Genomic DNA, 16,167 nt, shown 5'->3' with positions numbered 1-16,167 from the left:
ACACACCCACGCGCACAGACGGGGGTCAGTGTCGGTTTTTTTTTTATGGTCGATAGACAGTCTGTCCGGGGAGACCGCTCTTCGGTTCCCGCTCGCGCTAGACTTATCCCAAATGTGCACCCCTGCCTTCCAGTGTTCAACTGCTGTGCCACGCCAGTGTAGTAGCTAGGGCTCCGTGAGATGCTCCCACCACTAAAGTAACGTGTAGATCCTAGTTCTGCTTTTGGTTTAGTGTGCTGAGTTTAGTGTTTTCTTTTTATTTTGGTTTTGTCTTTTTGGTTTAATTCCGTTCTTATTTGTAGTCAACAGAAAAGACTGTGTCGTTCTTCTGTTCTATTTTTTCTATGTTTCGTGTGACTTTTTCGTTAACAATAAATCAGAAATGATCACAGCCAGCTTTCCTCATTCATGTACACAAGCAAATCGTATTTATCCAGTCGTCATTATCATATATCACAGCATACCACTTCGCATTGCATCCACTCACAGAACACAAGCTGAATATAGTGCTGCAACTAAGCTAGCCCACCAACTATCCGAAACAGTCCGAAACGATTAACTGCATTTATATTGCAATCATATATAGTGATGTCTAGTGTTTGTCAAATGAGTTTGAAATTGACAGTATTGGTAATATCTGGGTAACTTAAACACTCTAAAGCCAATTCAGTCAATTTTTAGTCGATTAAACATCAATATAGCGATGACAAAAAAGCAGCAGTTATTACACCACAATTATTCCAAAGGGTCACTAGATACGGTACAATCGTGCTGCATTGACGTGAGCATTACTGATGCTAAAATCTGTGTTCCCATAACAAAAATATTTGAACAACAGCCTGTACAGCTCTGTGAAATGTTCAAAAAAGAATTCGAATTTATAAATGCTTTAAATCACTGTACATAGGAAAGCGGGTATAGGTATCTTTTCCTTAAAAAATCGATTTCTTCCTTTTTATATAGATTGTAATATTAACATTTTAAGAATGAAATTTTAAAACCACCTCAACTAGGCCTTCCTCTTAAGGTAAGAAAAATAATAAAAAAATAGTTTGAACTCTTGTTGAGCAATTAAGTCGTGTTTTTCTCGAAACAAAATTTCAATTCACACGGAACATTATGGTTAGGAACGATATTTTTGGCAGCCAGTACCACCAAATACCAGTACCAGAACCCGTAGCAGAGACCGTACGAGAACTCAAGATAATTAAGGGAGGAAAGGAGAAGGAAGGATGTTTGTTCAAGGAGGGATATAGTAATCCATGTCGTCCTCGTCAGATATTGGGATTAGTGATGGGCATTTTGAAAAATAAAATCGATTGTGCTACATCGATTTTTTTAATTAATAAAAAAATCGATGTTGCCAAACATCGGACCGCTAAAGATCGGATGGAAAAAAATCGATTTTTCGAGATAAAACGTTCGATTACAAGAAAATCGAATCTTTTTGAATGATAATTTTGAAAAAAATAGATTTTGCCAGATCGATTTTTTGAGTTCACAAAATCAATGATGTCAAAAATCAAACTGAAAAGATCGGATGAAAAAAATCTATTTTGAAAATATCGCATCGACATCGCCCATTCCTAATTAGGACAGCAGAAATCACCGCAGCCCAGGGGAATATTTGTGTGTGTGTGTTTTTTACAATCCATCTCCCACTTTCCGGCAGTGCTTTTATGGAAAAATCTTGTCTGCATCTGTTTATTGATAAATTGTGTATTATCCATAGATGTCCACATGTTTAGCCCCGGAGATAAAAAGCGATAGCTCTACTGTACATCCAACAACCCATTCCAAGAATGTCCGTTCCTACACGTACATTCTGAGGCCGTCTTCATATACAATAAGCCCCGTACGAAAACATCCACGTATCAATGGGATATCTGCACTTCGCACTTCCAGAATGAAAAATAATATTTTTGATTCTGGAACGTATTTACAATAAGGTGAAACATATAATTGAAGAACAACACAAAACGATCTGTTCTCAACAAACATATGATTACGGCTTAAAAGCCAACTGTCAAAATTCTCTTTGAAAGGAAATTCCAGACAAACCGTTACTGGATAAACACAGTACGTAGCAGTTAATGAAAGAGAAAACTTGTCTCTTTTATTTACTAACAATATGTGCGATTGGTGAGTAATGGTTTGTCCGGAATTTCCTTTCAAAGAGAATTTTGACAGTTTGCTTTTAAGCCGTAATCATATGTTTGTCGAGTGTTGCTCTGAATTCGTTAACTAGTCAAGCTCAGATGGCGCTGTGGATGCTAAGTGGGTGTATTTTTTGGAGGCTTGATTCGCGCACGTACATAGCAAAATAATTTGGATATGACGATAAAATCATTACGTCAATTTACACTATTATCGCGATATTTTTGCCTACTAACACATAACACAACAGAAGAAACGATACTAAGCGATTGACTTCGATTTCCTGTTAAATATACTATATGTAACTGCAAAATTTTGAAAACTACCCGACGAACACAAAATCACTTCCAAGCGATTTAACAGTGCTGCCGGATCTCCACCAGTTCCCAGAGGAGTATTTAACTCAAAAAGCTGGCCAGAAGCAAAAACTTCAAACTCGTGCAATAGCTTCTAATCCAACATGACTGGCTTCCTGGATAGCTACTACACAATTTGGAAGCCTTGTTTGATTTATTTCATTTACAACCAGTATGAGCCGCCATAATTAGAATAAAATTAAATAAAAGTGATGAATTCTCATGAAAAGGCAAGATATTTACTTTCATGTATCTAAGAACCAGTATTATCTATCGGCTAGTTCTAAAGTATCTACTAAAACCATTGATTTGTAGATCCGAAAATCGAAAGTAACCACATATTTCAATGAATATGACAGTTATAATCGAGCTGAATATATTGTACAACATTTCCCAAATATTTTGGTATCATAAATTGATATTTATTTATGTTCTCACCTCAAATTTCAATATCATTTGATAAATTAGTGTCCCAGAAGTGAATCAAGAGTAAAATTGCTCCCATTTTCTGCCATTTTGTTTTTAATAAGCATTTTACGAAACAATGCATTATTCAGTTTTTTATCATTTATTTTCGCGATTTTAGAATTGAATGCCTTTTCAATTTATTTAAACAATTAGTCTACTTACAGAGAATATCTGTGCAAAATTTGAGCGGTATATCCAAATACTGTAAAAGATGCAACGTTTTGAACGAAATAGACGAAACACGATCCACGCGCAGCTAAACTGTCTCCTTTGCTCATAACGGCGATTTCGCGTCATTCGGGCGCTGTTACAGAAAGTTACAACCGCACTTTAAGATGCTTACAAACATAATTACAATACACTTCCATATGAAAACTGCTTAGCACATCTTATTACACTGGTTTCCATTCATCACCATTTTTCGTGGAACAAATTATATTAACGCTTTTGGCCAGCTTTTTGATACGAATACTCTTCTGTGCACTGCCAAGAATTCTAGTAGAAAATTGAAACGAAGAAAAAATGAAATAAAATTACAAAAGGAGAACTTAACTGCTTTGCTGCTTACTGGAACACCAACTGAATGGCGCGAAAAACACTAACTTTATTCAATCAGCGTCGCTCAACACCGATGCAAATGCCGCCTTTCCGGCGACCAAAGACTGCCAACCACTACCACCACTGTCTGGTGCACATTTTCTTCACTGCGTCGCTGTCGAAATCTCGCTCGCTACGATGACCGATGACTGCCAATAACACCAACACTGTTGGATGTAAGCAACTGTCATCACCCACCGCACACGTCAGCACTAGCATGAATCAGCTCCGAAAGAGCGAAAAAACACACCACCACTACATCACGCCGCCGTCTAAATTGCCATCGACGTCCGATGACCACCAAAAACATAACAACTGCGAGATGCGAGCCCTCGTCTGTCGTCACCGCCTTCCGCGCATTCGCCTGAGTTGTGCGTCGAGCAAATCAGACTACTACACATGAAAGCACGGAAAAACCAACACCACTGGAACCGTTCTAACAGCGCGTAGAAAAAAAAAACAGCAGAAAGAGAAAGAGAGAGAGAGAGAGAGAGAAAGTGCGAGATGCGTGCAACACACTCGGACTTTAAACAAACTCTATAGCGGTTTCGGTTCGGCTTTCGAAAACCGAACCTGGTGTTTTCTGCGTTTTATGAACACGGTGCTTCGTATGCAAGAAGCGGCAGTAAATTGATGGTGCAGTGCTGCCGAATAGACAACTGAATTGATTAAAATCAAGTGCTGGGGCAATATTGAAATGTTTGGTTTCGGAAAGTTGCTTGCAAATGGTGTTCACCGTCGTACTATAAATCAAGATGGCGGAAATAAATTCAAAATAGCGACCTTGTCTTTAACCGTATGAAACTGAGAGTTGTGGATATTTTTGGTTCGAGAAAACTGTCTAGTCCTAGTGCATACAAATTGATATCTACCACCATCGTAAAATACAAAATGCGGACCAAAATTTAATTCGGTAAGCTTTTTATTTGGAAGATCCATCAAGATGAAGCGCTGCAAATTGATTATTTTTAGTGTGGAAAGATTTTTTGAAACTCTAACATTGATATCCACTGCTGGTAAAGATTCAACATGCAACAACAACAACGAACATAATTAAAAAATGGCAAGCTTTTATGACTCTTAGGGCCGATTTCTTTATTTACACTTAAATTTTAAACCAAGTTTAACGCACCGGTAAACCTGGTTCTAAAGTTAAACTAGGGTGAAGAAATCGGCACTAAGAATCATCAAATTCCACCATTTTTGAATTAGGTTCGCCATGTTGAATCTTTGACAGCTGTGGATATCAATGTCATCTGAAACCATGCAATATGTATGTGTTTTGGAACGACGAAGATGGTGAGCTACTATTTTGAAATCCAAGATCATGAACCAAAGTTTAAGAAAAGTTCCTAGATACCGAAAAGTTATGTTCGGCTCCATTTTTTAATCCAATACGATAGGACTAAATTGAAAAAAAAGACGGCATTACCAAATCCTTGTATATTCAAAAAACAAGAAATATACCCTTTTTGTAAGGAGATGATATCCAGAGGTCAAAAGCAATTGGGCGCTGCCTCTAGCGAACCTAATTATAACAAAGGTGCCTTTTTATAACAAATTTAGTTCACTGCCATTTTGTAATCCAAGACGGTGGGAACTAAATTTTATAAGGATGCCTTTTTATAGCTGGTCTGATGGTTCAAAAGGTTATGCACTATATAGCCTAATAAGCCACTCGTCATTTGTTCCAGCACGAGCTCGGAAACTAGCCGTGCTAATATGCAATTAGAGTGGGACACGGTTACATATGAAAAAAATGATCAAATTTTGCTCAAGGCAAATTTCTGGATTCCATGTGGGTCCTAGAATAACTCTGTAAATTCTTAGTTCGATCGGTGAAACTATACTGTTGCACCCACGGTTTAAAGTGAACATGGAATTTCGCATGAACGGTAGAATACAGTGTGGATCATGTGCGCGGAAGCTCCACACTCAGCTGTCAACGAAACCGCATATTTTCTGACTGATTAAATTTATGTAAAAACAGATTTCCGGCAGCTTGCTGGGCTCTTTTATTTCACTGCTCGTCATAAGTTCTGCGGCCCTGAAGAAACCAGAAAGCGGAAGATATCTGTATTCACCAAAAATTACATGATTTGGCAGGCAATTCGCTCGGGTGGAAAACAGAGCGCCCCGTTCGCGACAACCGTAACGATCAAGAGGAGAATGTCTCCAAAACCGTCTACTTCCTCTTCTGAGGTTTCACGCTGCGCCTTCGTCAACCAAGTTCGTAAACAAATGTTTCAGTGCGTTGCAGTACAGTATGAAGTTGTACACAATTCAACATATTCTTAGTTGACTATAATAAAAGTTGGCAAAATTCTCCATAACCTAAAACTGGGAATTTTCGCAGTTTGATAACGACTAAATGACTAAAAATGATGCCTGAAACGATTTTCAAACCAAGTATTCAGCAAAAGCAATTGAGGTATCAAAGAATGTTGTTCAACCAGAATTCGCCATTTTGAATTTTCAAATGGCGTCAAACATCAATTCTTATCATCTACTTGTCAATCCCATAATAACAGGGGTTTCGTAAAAAAGTTCTCAATTGCTATCTGGAAGTTTCAAATATCACCAAACATCGATATCTATCATCTACTGGCCGATCTCAATCATACAACATTCAGGTTATAGATTATCGAAGATCGAAATTTCGGATTTTAAAATTGTGTCACATCGATGTCCGAAGACAATATTTTTCAAACGAAAGTCGACATCTTGCATTTCAAAAAAAAACATCACACATTGACACCCGCCATCTACTCATTAGGTACGTTCCAAACATAGCTGTATTGTTAGCACTGTAGCGCCCTTGTCGAGCAGTGAGATTTCAGTAAAACTAGCACTCATTTATCTCGTGTATTTGTCAACATTTAATGCGCCGACTGGGTTATTGTCGAGTACTGAAATTGTTTAGGTTGAAACAAAGACAGCACGGTAAAGTTAGTAGTTTTCGAAAAGAAATGTTAGCGGAACTAGTGGAAGAAGCCGAAAGGACACTGAAATGTTTGCTTATATTTTTGAATTAAATAAACGATTAGAACAGCTTCGAAACCGCTGTATGGTAGGACTGTCAAGACTATCTCTCCTTCCAAGATTATCCGTAACAGTTAGGGTTGTCGAAAATATGGCTCAACTGGAAGTCGCCATTTTGGATCTCGAAATGGCACCAAACTTTAATTTTCATTATCTACTCCTCAAGTTCGTTGTGAGAATTTCTGGATTAACTTGATCTTCCTTCAACGAGCTGTCGTTTTATTTGCGATTCTTCGCAATGGCACCGCTTGTAGATCTTTAGTTCTGTGCGCAAAAACATTATTGGTTGACCCATTTATACTATATTGAACTTGATACCATGAACCACAACAAAAATCATCATGTTTTCTACTATTATTTTCTTGTAGATCCTGATACAGTATGCTTCATAATATTCTTGAATCAATTGGACTTCATATCTCATTAAAGTTGGAATTTGCGTTTCGATTTCGTCTCATCAGAATCCGACACTAACTTAGTGCCATGACTAATCGAGCACTGGACTCTAAAAACAGACATAATTTGAATTCCTGAACAAATCCATAATCAAGTGGGATGTGTCTTGATTGTGGGACATCACGCTTGACTAGGAATTTGCTTTGGAACACTAATTGTGTATCTATTTACCGTCAATCCAGCGCTAGTTTAGTCCTGGCACTAAGTTAGTGTCGGATTTGGATGAGACGAATTCGAAACGAAAATTTGATAATTAATTTATGCAAATCTAATTTTAAGGAATTTGAACATAGGGAATTAGCACCTCCAAGTTAACGTTGTGTTCCGCATCAAATAAACGGAGTGCAAAATAAACACGCAACATTGGACGTAGTGCACTTTGTGATATAATCGAAACTTTACTGTATATGAAAAAGCACAATGGCACCACATTTCGGTGAATCACGTCGTTTTCTACATTTAACCAACCATCAAAAGTTTCAAAACAGCTTCGCTAGAATTTCTGAGCGTGATGCGGGGTAATATGAACTATATTGAATATCCACTACTTCTACTTTGACAACTTCCTACCCCGGTCATTCTTTTATCCGGCAAACAACTCCATCGACTACTGCTATTTTGTTGCGGGCAACAATCCCTCAAAAGCCGCTGATGTGAAAAATATCATGAACGAAAACGCAATTATTGCGTCATTAAATTATTATTGCATTTTACAGCAATATAATTACTCACCCGCTTCGATATTCGCTGCAGCTGGGACTTCCAAGCACAAGTCGATGAACAGCTTGTTTGGTTGAAATTATCGAAGCAGAAATTGTTAACTGCTCTGATATATAGTGCCGGTTTTGGATCCAGGAAGGTAAAAAAAAGAAAATTGGTTATTTCTCTATAGTTTGTGTTCCGTTATTCACTTCAGCTCTCAGTAATCAGTTGGTTCAGATTCAAACAAAGGAAATACTTTATGAGCCAACTAAATCAACCATTTACGTAAGTTTTTATTGTTCATCCCGGATTTAAACGTTCGTAATTGACTTAAATTCCAATAAATATATAAGCACCATGAGTTTTAAACAATCAAAGTCCTCAACCATACTTGCATTCCACCGTCATTAATGGAAAACCCCTACATGTACTGTGATTTCTAGACCGTTTATTCACAACGACATATCTACAATAAGTGACTCTCTTTGTTTACTTTCACTTCTGTTAACAATTCGCTCACTTTAACATTTATCCCACAACTTAAATGAATTTTCATTATCGCAGAGCCATCAACAAGCGCAGCATAGGATGCGTGTACTTTTTCTTAATTCGTTTAATTGACAGGGCGCGATGCTTTAACTGACCGGAGGCGTTCGTCTTTTTATCTATTTACAACAAATAAATAATAAAATAATAATAAATATTTAATGTGTGTTAGGGTGGTAGTTAGTTTTGCGATGTTAGAATTTTGTCCATCGCCGGTGAACAAATAAATCAAGGCATCAACAAATACAACTTTGGCAAAATTTAAGCGAAATTGGACCATACTTAAACATTCTTCAAAGCGATTGAAATTTTTTATAGGAAAGACTAGTATTTCTTCAAACGTTTTATATGAAACTATTTTCAAATAATGTATATGATTTTTTTTTTTCAAATTATTCGAATAATTTTGAAACTTGGTAGAGTTAGAGTACACTACGAAAGGTTTAAAAAAATATATGAATTAAATGAATAAAATCATTTTTTTTTTAAGGAAAACCCCGAGATCTGAGAATTTATATAATATAACATGTAAAAAAATCAAAATGTTTCGATAACTTTGAAAAATGTTATGAATGTTCATATGAAATGCATGAAAAATTTCATGTTTTTCTCATATAAAATTTCAATCGCTTAGGAGCACGTTTTAATATGGTCCAATTTCGCTCAAATTTAGCCCAATTTCTTTTGATACCTGGATTCATATACCAGCGATGGCCAAAATTCCAACATCGCTAAAATAACTGCTCGTCTCAATGTGTATTCCTCGAATTCTTCGAACGCTCAAAATATACTCCTGGCCAAAACAATCTTTCTTTGTTGGGCTTCGAACATAGGACGACTCAGACCGGTCTCGTATCTTGACAGTAGATACTAGAGTCTGTGGTATTATAGAGTCCCGTACAAAGGAATACGCAACACTGCCTAAAATGATGCCCTCTTCTTTGTTCCTGGCACGCACTGTTTTTGCTGTGACTTTGAGTGACTTCAACCGAGTTACACAGTGGAGTGAATTGAAAACCTACTGTTTTCGTGGCTTTATTCATAATACTACTCCATGTAATTTATTTTACCTTGTTATAAAAAATAATAAACTGAATACAGCGTCTTGTATAGGCGATTCAAATATTTCGCCATGATATTAGTTTTTCTCGACACTAATACTTTTCTTGCATGTTCTCCGAAAGTAGAATGTTTGTTTACTTTGAACGATAGGTAGCCATCTGACTGTTCGATAGGTAGATTTGGCCTCACTCTGTGCGAGCCTTTATAACATAAACAACGCCTATTTCATTTTTTTTGGAACAGAATAGCTTCAATGAGACGACCCCTCGCGCCGTTCGCCAATTAATTCAGCCATATGTCGCCTACGTAGATTGGACTCAATAAGGGAGTTTTTTAACCAAACATTGTGTCACATCGCGGGTGTTGAATGGCGAATATATTTCCATTTTTCACCGATTGATTGAAATGATATAGGAATGCATGGATCGTTTTTTTCTCACCATTGTCCATTTCAAAAACCATACAAGTGAAGGGCATTGTATGACGAATCCCAATATAATGCCAATTTTTTATTTACTTTTCATTAACTCAACTAGTTCAACTTATATTGATTCAACCAGTAGCAACACATGGGATTACGTTGAGAATGAATAGGGCTGAGCGAGAGCACTGTTCATTCCTATGGAGATTTTTAGTTATATTTATCACATTTGTACTTGATATCCAGTTTTATTTTTTTTTTTCAAGTGAGCTGAATGTGTTAAGTGCCAGATGATATACTCTTATTTAAATTTTGTGTTAATAATCATGATTACTATTACGGTAAATGATTCCGGTCATTTCTCTCCGCGAATTGAATTGTTTAAAATATTTACCAGAAATTAGCTGTAAAGTGACGGCTGAATGCTAACACTTGAATCGTTGTTCAAAATAAGCTTTCAGACTGATACAAAGGCAACATAATAACATTATTCAGAAATCAATTCAATGCAGTACCTACGAAAAAAGTTTTGATAACTCAAAACTTTTTTCGTAGATCGCTTATTAAACCAGAATAGTCTACCGAATCATTTTAATTTGAAATGGTTCTTACTCTAAACTTATAAAATACTGATTTAACAAACAACTCATTTAACTTACTTTTTGAGTATATTGTTCGGTTTTTGGGCATAAAAACTTCAAAAAACCGAAATCTGACTTTACCTTATTTTTACAAAGCTTCGTATAGTGTCTAATTTTTATGAAACAAATAAATCTCAGATTTGAGCAAAAGTAATAAATTATAAGCGAGTTTTTATTTTCCTTTAGATTGGGTTGTGCTAAATTTAGTTTTAAGAGTTTGTTTATTTTAAATGCATTTTTTTGTGAAACTAGTTAGCAATTATTTCAAATAATTTTAAGCTAAAATTCGCAACATTTTTTTATTGTTCAATATTCCAACGTGTTAAAATGGATGAAACTTTTTGTACATTTATAAAGCACTGAAATAAAACAATTTTAGCAGTTTTAAAGGTTTTCAGAATCTTTTATTCTAGTTGGATATAAATTATATGAATTTTGGTTTCTCGAATTTTGGAGTACATTGAAATACTTTGTATAATACCAATTAACATCTATTTAACAATGAGTTTCTGTCCAGAATTAGTTTAACCAAACATTTGAATGAAAAACATTGACATCAATAACTTAATGTGGGTGAACATGAAGGTTATAAAAGTCACCCCGGAATACGAAAACGGACTTCAACTTGAAATCATTTTTGAAAAAATAGCTTCAAGCGGACAATTTTAGGTAAAACCATCCAATCTTGTTCTCCATATATCAGTACATGGTTTAAAAATATTAAATTTGAAAATGTGTTGCGTCTAAAAATATGTAATGATTACTTCGAAAAGTGATCAATGTCACCCCGGTTTACGGTACTCTTTGTCGAGCACAATTACAATATTCTTGTGTTATGCAAATAATGATTTTATGAGCGAGAAATGCGACCGGAAGATGGTTATACGGATGTTCGGCTTTTTCAGTCTATAAGTTTTATACTGCCCAACGTTTCGGCCACCGCTTTTGGGCTTTTTAAGGTTAATTGTAAGTGCTATATTAGTGAACTTAGGTTTAATTTTATTTTATGCTAAACTCACAAAACTACCGTTCTTCGTCAATGTGTCGTTTACCAACAATCGAATGGTATATCTACTATTTTACTTGTACATGGATGCTAAGTAACGATGTAAATATCAGTGCGATATAGGGGGATGGGCAGTATAAAGCAGCCGTTATTATATTATAGACCGAAAAAGCCGAACATCCGTATAGTATTATGCAAATTTTGTTTGAAAAAGCGAAAGACATCTTTTTGGTAGTACTATTTAAGAAAATAAAAGCAAGTTGTTTTATAAAAAAATGTTGAAAATGTTCGGATTTTTGACCCCTCCCCAGAAGCGCATTTTTTCGCAGAGGCTTGCAATGAAAACATCCTTCCAGACAAACCTCGCTACTGAAATAAAAAAAATTAAGAATAGTATTGAAGAAACATGTATCGGGGTGAACTTGAACGGGTCCCGAGCAGAATGATATAACAAGATTATAACAGAATACAATTTTGGTAACATATTGTGCTATAAATTAGGTCTCGTATAGTAGTTAAAATAACAGCAATTTATAACAAGTAACAATGCGAGATATAGTTTTGAAATGTTCCTTTTATGTGTTTCTGATCGGGGTTGGCTTCTCAAAAAAATTCCTATGAAAAACCGTGTTCACAAAAAATCGATGTTTAAGGTGCTCAAAATTTTAGTTTAGCTTAGCTTAGTTGACCGCCCGTGAGTTTTCCGTGATTGATCAACGCCTGTTGAAATTACATATTTAACCAATTGTACGATACTTGGGAGTAGTATATCATACTCAACGTGCAACCTAAAGAGACTAAGATTATAGTATGATCAAAAACGTAGATGACCACGCCTGTGCAGGTCAATTTTGGAATGGGAAGGAATGTTAGTTCAACACTTGTGACTATTATGACCGAGGAATTCTCTGCATCATCCACAAGTGTCGCAGGATAGGATTAGTGTTAGTAGATAGGGAAATTAATTAGAATATATCTTGTTAGATATTGTGATTTAGTACTTAACTCACGCGTTTTGTCTTTTGATTTTAGATCAAAGTTTTCGGGTGTGCAGCAACACACCCAGCAGCAATATGAATGCCGTTCGAATAGGTATTTTAATGAATATTCTTCCGCGGGACGTTACATAAAAAGATAAATCCGCGTGCAATACATTAGATGTATCTATTCATCTATAGACAATATGATATTAGTATTATGTTTTAATTGCCGCAAGGTTCTACTGTATCGATTTTGTTGGTTATTTTCGGCAAATTTGAGACTAAGGGAAACGAAGACTCGAGAGCAACGCCCAACTCCTACTTAGCAGAAGGCAAAGAATTCTTCACATTTCCTTTCGATCATGTCCATATGAGCCTGCCTAGTCCTAGTTTACCGTTCTAAGTTAATAACTGATTCGCTCTAGAATACCTATCCGTCTTTCAATTTCATTGCTTTCATTTCTCTTAGTCTCAAATTTGCCGAAAATAACCAACAAAGTCGATACAGTAATATGTACGAAAGTCGCTGGCGATCAATTTCCGATAATACGAAACGAGCAATTTGAACTCTGAACAGCCGGCCATCGGGAGTATTGCTTCTAATTCTAGTCAAACATGTCAAATGGTCCTAAGTGCAAATGACAGTTTCTCTTTGTTTACTTTCTCTTTCGCTAATAACTCGGCAGTTTTGTACGTTTGTTACTCAACTCTTAGCAGAATAATCTAGTCGAAATCAGAGTTTTTCGATATATCCTGAAACAATATTGAAATGTTTTAAGATGACGCCGTAATAATCGAAAGAGAAAGTAAACAAAGCGAGGCTCTCATTTGCACTTAGGACCATTTGACATGTTTTTCGAGAATTAACACTTCAATGATCATTTCCAAAGTTTGCAGTACTAAGCAAGCGTACAAAAAGTATAAAAGTTATCCCAAATGAATGTGAAGAAAGTCACTGAAATATGTTAATGAAAAGTTGGCATCTCCACTCCCCCTATCAGACACGTTTCCATTATTGGGTTACGAGGATGTGCGAGTGCGATTTTACGAAGTTTTAGCATCCGATGGCCCTACATTTTCTGGCAGGTGTGAAGTTCTGGAGTGTTGAAAAGTTTACCACTGTTTAGGAAAGTAAAAATAGTACAAAGCTAGTGTCAGACCTTCACGAGTCCTCAAGAAGTCACTTTTGGAGGTATTCGTCAATGTGGATTTGTCGGTAGACAGTTCCAGATTAAATAAAAAAAACTGATTTATCTTGACACATCTACACTGCCCCTAAAAGCATAAGAGTCCCATGTGGATTTTTGTCGAAAATGAGTTATCCGTTGGATTGTATTCTGTATCACCACTGAATCACACTGCACAAATAAAATTACCGTGTTTGTTTAGAAAATATAAAAAAATACCAAAACATGGCTGTCCCATCCATTTGGCTCAATGCATGGGAAAATCTTGAACAGCGTTTTTCTCGGTTTGCTGTTTTTCAACATGGGACTCCTATGCTTTTATGGGCAGTACAGATCTCATGCCACACAAATTTTTTTTGTTCAATTCGATTGCTTAATTTTAGGCCAATTCAAAAAAACCAACTTGATGGTTTGTTTTTTTTTTTAAATACGGTTTTTAAACCAAAACTTTGAATGTTATACCATGGCCATTAGCCTTCATCATTTACGGCTATCGTACAACTGCCAGAAGAAACTTAAAACGTTGGTACACAATCGGGAATAACGAATCTGAAAAAGTGACTATATGTCACCGATTCACTCAACATAGAATGGATAAAGGCTATGATGCAAAACCTTAAGGTTCGTCCAGGTTAAGTCTTCGGTACGGATCAACACCTTGACCTGGGAACCCCTAGCATGTTGTTAGTCGCTTCTTACGACATAGAAGCAGGTTCCAAATGGTTATATTCTTGGCTGAAATAGTGCAAAAAGAATTTTAGCTCGCCGGACATCACATAGCTTTGTTTAAGGTGTTCAAAATTTTAATCAAAAAGTCATTGTAAAAAATTGAAAATTTTTGGAAGAAAAATGAACCGCTCTGCACGAGAGTGTAAATATGTTCAACTCAAAACAAAAAATGCTGAAAATCGGTTGAGTAGTTTTTGAAATATCACGTTCACCGCAACGATCCTTTTCGAGAAACTCAATTCCTAGATAATCGCGTTCAAAGTTTTGTGTTAATTTCATTCGCGGATGGAACCAGCGCACTGCAAACGGCTAAATCTAGTGCTCCGATCTGGATGAAATTTCGCACAGATATTTTGGAAAGTATTTACTTTCAGATCATGCAATATATGTTGTTTCGATTTTTTGAGCCCCGGTTTTATATACAATCCCTAAAATAGCTTTCGAAATATTTCATTAAATCGTGCATATTTGGTAATAAACAACCTTTAAAAAATTTGATCTTGTCATGATCACGCCTAACCTATCAAAATCTCGGAAAACCGAAGCGATACACCCAAAACAAAACTTTGGGAGCGTAAATGCATCTGTTTTTTTTCGCTATCGAACTGTGAGCTCTTTAATGATTCGTTAGTGTTCAACCAACCTTATACTTATGCAATACAATATCGTAGAGATAACATGAATAACACATACCAACATGCTCCATGCTGTCCCACTTGTGATCGCTGCTGCAATGATGAGAAGATTATAGTAGATACAGAACACTAGATTAGGATTGTCGCTGGCATCAGTGGTTGGAACATCATTGTTTTGATTCCGGGATATACCTGTCAAATGGGCCAAATAAAAAAAGTTAAAAAAAATAATCCTCTATCATTGTTTCATAGCGACTAATCATTTTTGTTTCTTCAGCCAGCAAAACAATGGCCATTCTTGGTTGATGTATTTTCACGAATTAGAATGCACAAATTGTCTAAATCTGTACTGAATTTTAATGAATTTTCATTTCCTTGTGCGGTATATACAAACTCTTCCATTTCATAACAATAACAGTCGAAAATGTACACCGAGAAAATTAGTTATATTGAATATATTGATTTCACACATATTTTTTTTGCGATTTGTAGTAGCACATAAAAAATACCTGTCACGCATAGATATCATGTGAAAACTAATGAAATTATAATAGTATGACACATAGAAATTTGTTTCATAGCAGATATCACGTAATTTTTCTGTTTGCCTCTCGTTTATTCTGCTGTAAATTTTATGCATTGGACGTTTTCGATCTTGAATGTATAAAAATCACAGCAGAATAAACGAGACTGAATTGAAGAAAGGCAAACTCTGTATTTTACTAATTCGAAGTTCAACTAAACGGTTTGTGGTTACAAGCAGGCCATATTTTTCTGCGTGTACCAAAAGTGCGGACCAAAGACATTTACTAGAGAGACTTTCGATAACTTACCAGATATATACCGAAAGCAAAACAAACATGTTCCGAAGCGAAAACAATGGGAAAACCAGCGACAATCCTTATCTAGTGTTCTGTATCTACTAAGATTATATACCGTCATCGGGGGTTACTATACGCCACGGGGGCTACTTTACGCCTAAATTAAAGAATGATACTTGAGCTTCTAGATCAAATTTATGGTTTTATTTGGACAAAAGCGAAACATAATTGGTGGTTCAACACAAATACAAAATTTTGATATAGGTTTAAAAGAATGCTTGCAAGTAATCGTAGTAAGCGATGAAACTGAAACATAAAATATACCCAAAAAACAATGTAACGACGTTAAGTGTTTGAAGGC

At 35.9% G+C, this 16,167-nt stretch overlaps 1 protein-coding gene across 7 annotated transcripts in view; it reads left to right on the top strand.

Moving 5' to 3' along the window:
• LOC131677126 (uncharacterized) overlaps positions 1-16,167 on the top strand; it is a 565,677-nt gene that overhangs the window by 539,634 nt on the left and 9,876 nt on the right. The window lies entirely within an intron of this gene.

Source organism: Topomyia yanbarensis, chromosome 1 (assembly GCF_030247195.1).
Source record: "Topomyia yanbarensis strain Yona2022 chromosome 1, ASM3024719v1, whole genome shotgun sequence".
Classification (NCBI taxonomy): domain Eukaryota; kingdom Metazoa; phylum Arthropoda; class Insecta; order Diptera; family Culicidae; genus Topomyia; species Topomyia yanbarensis.
Note: the sequence above shows the minus strand (reverse complement) of the source record. Positions and strands in the feature narration are given on the sequence as shown.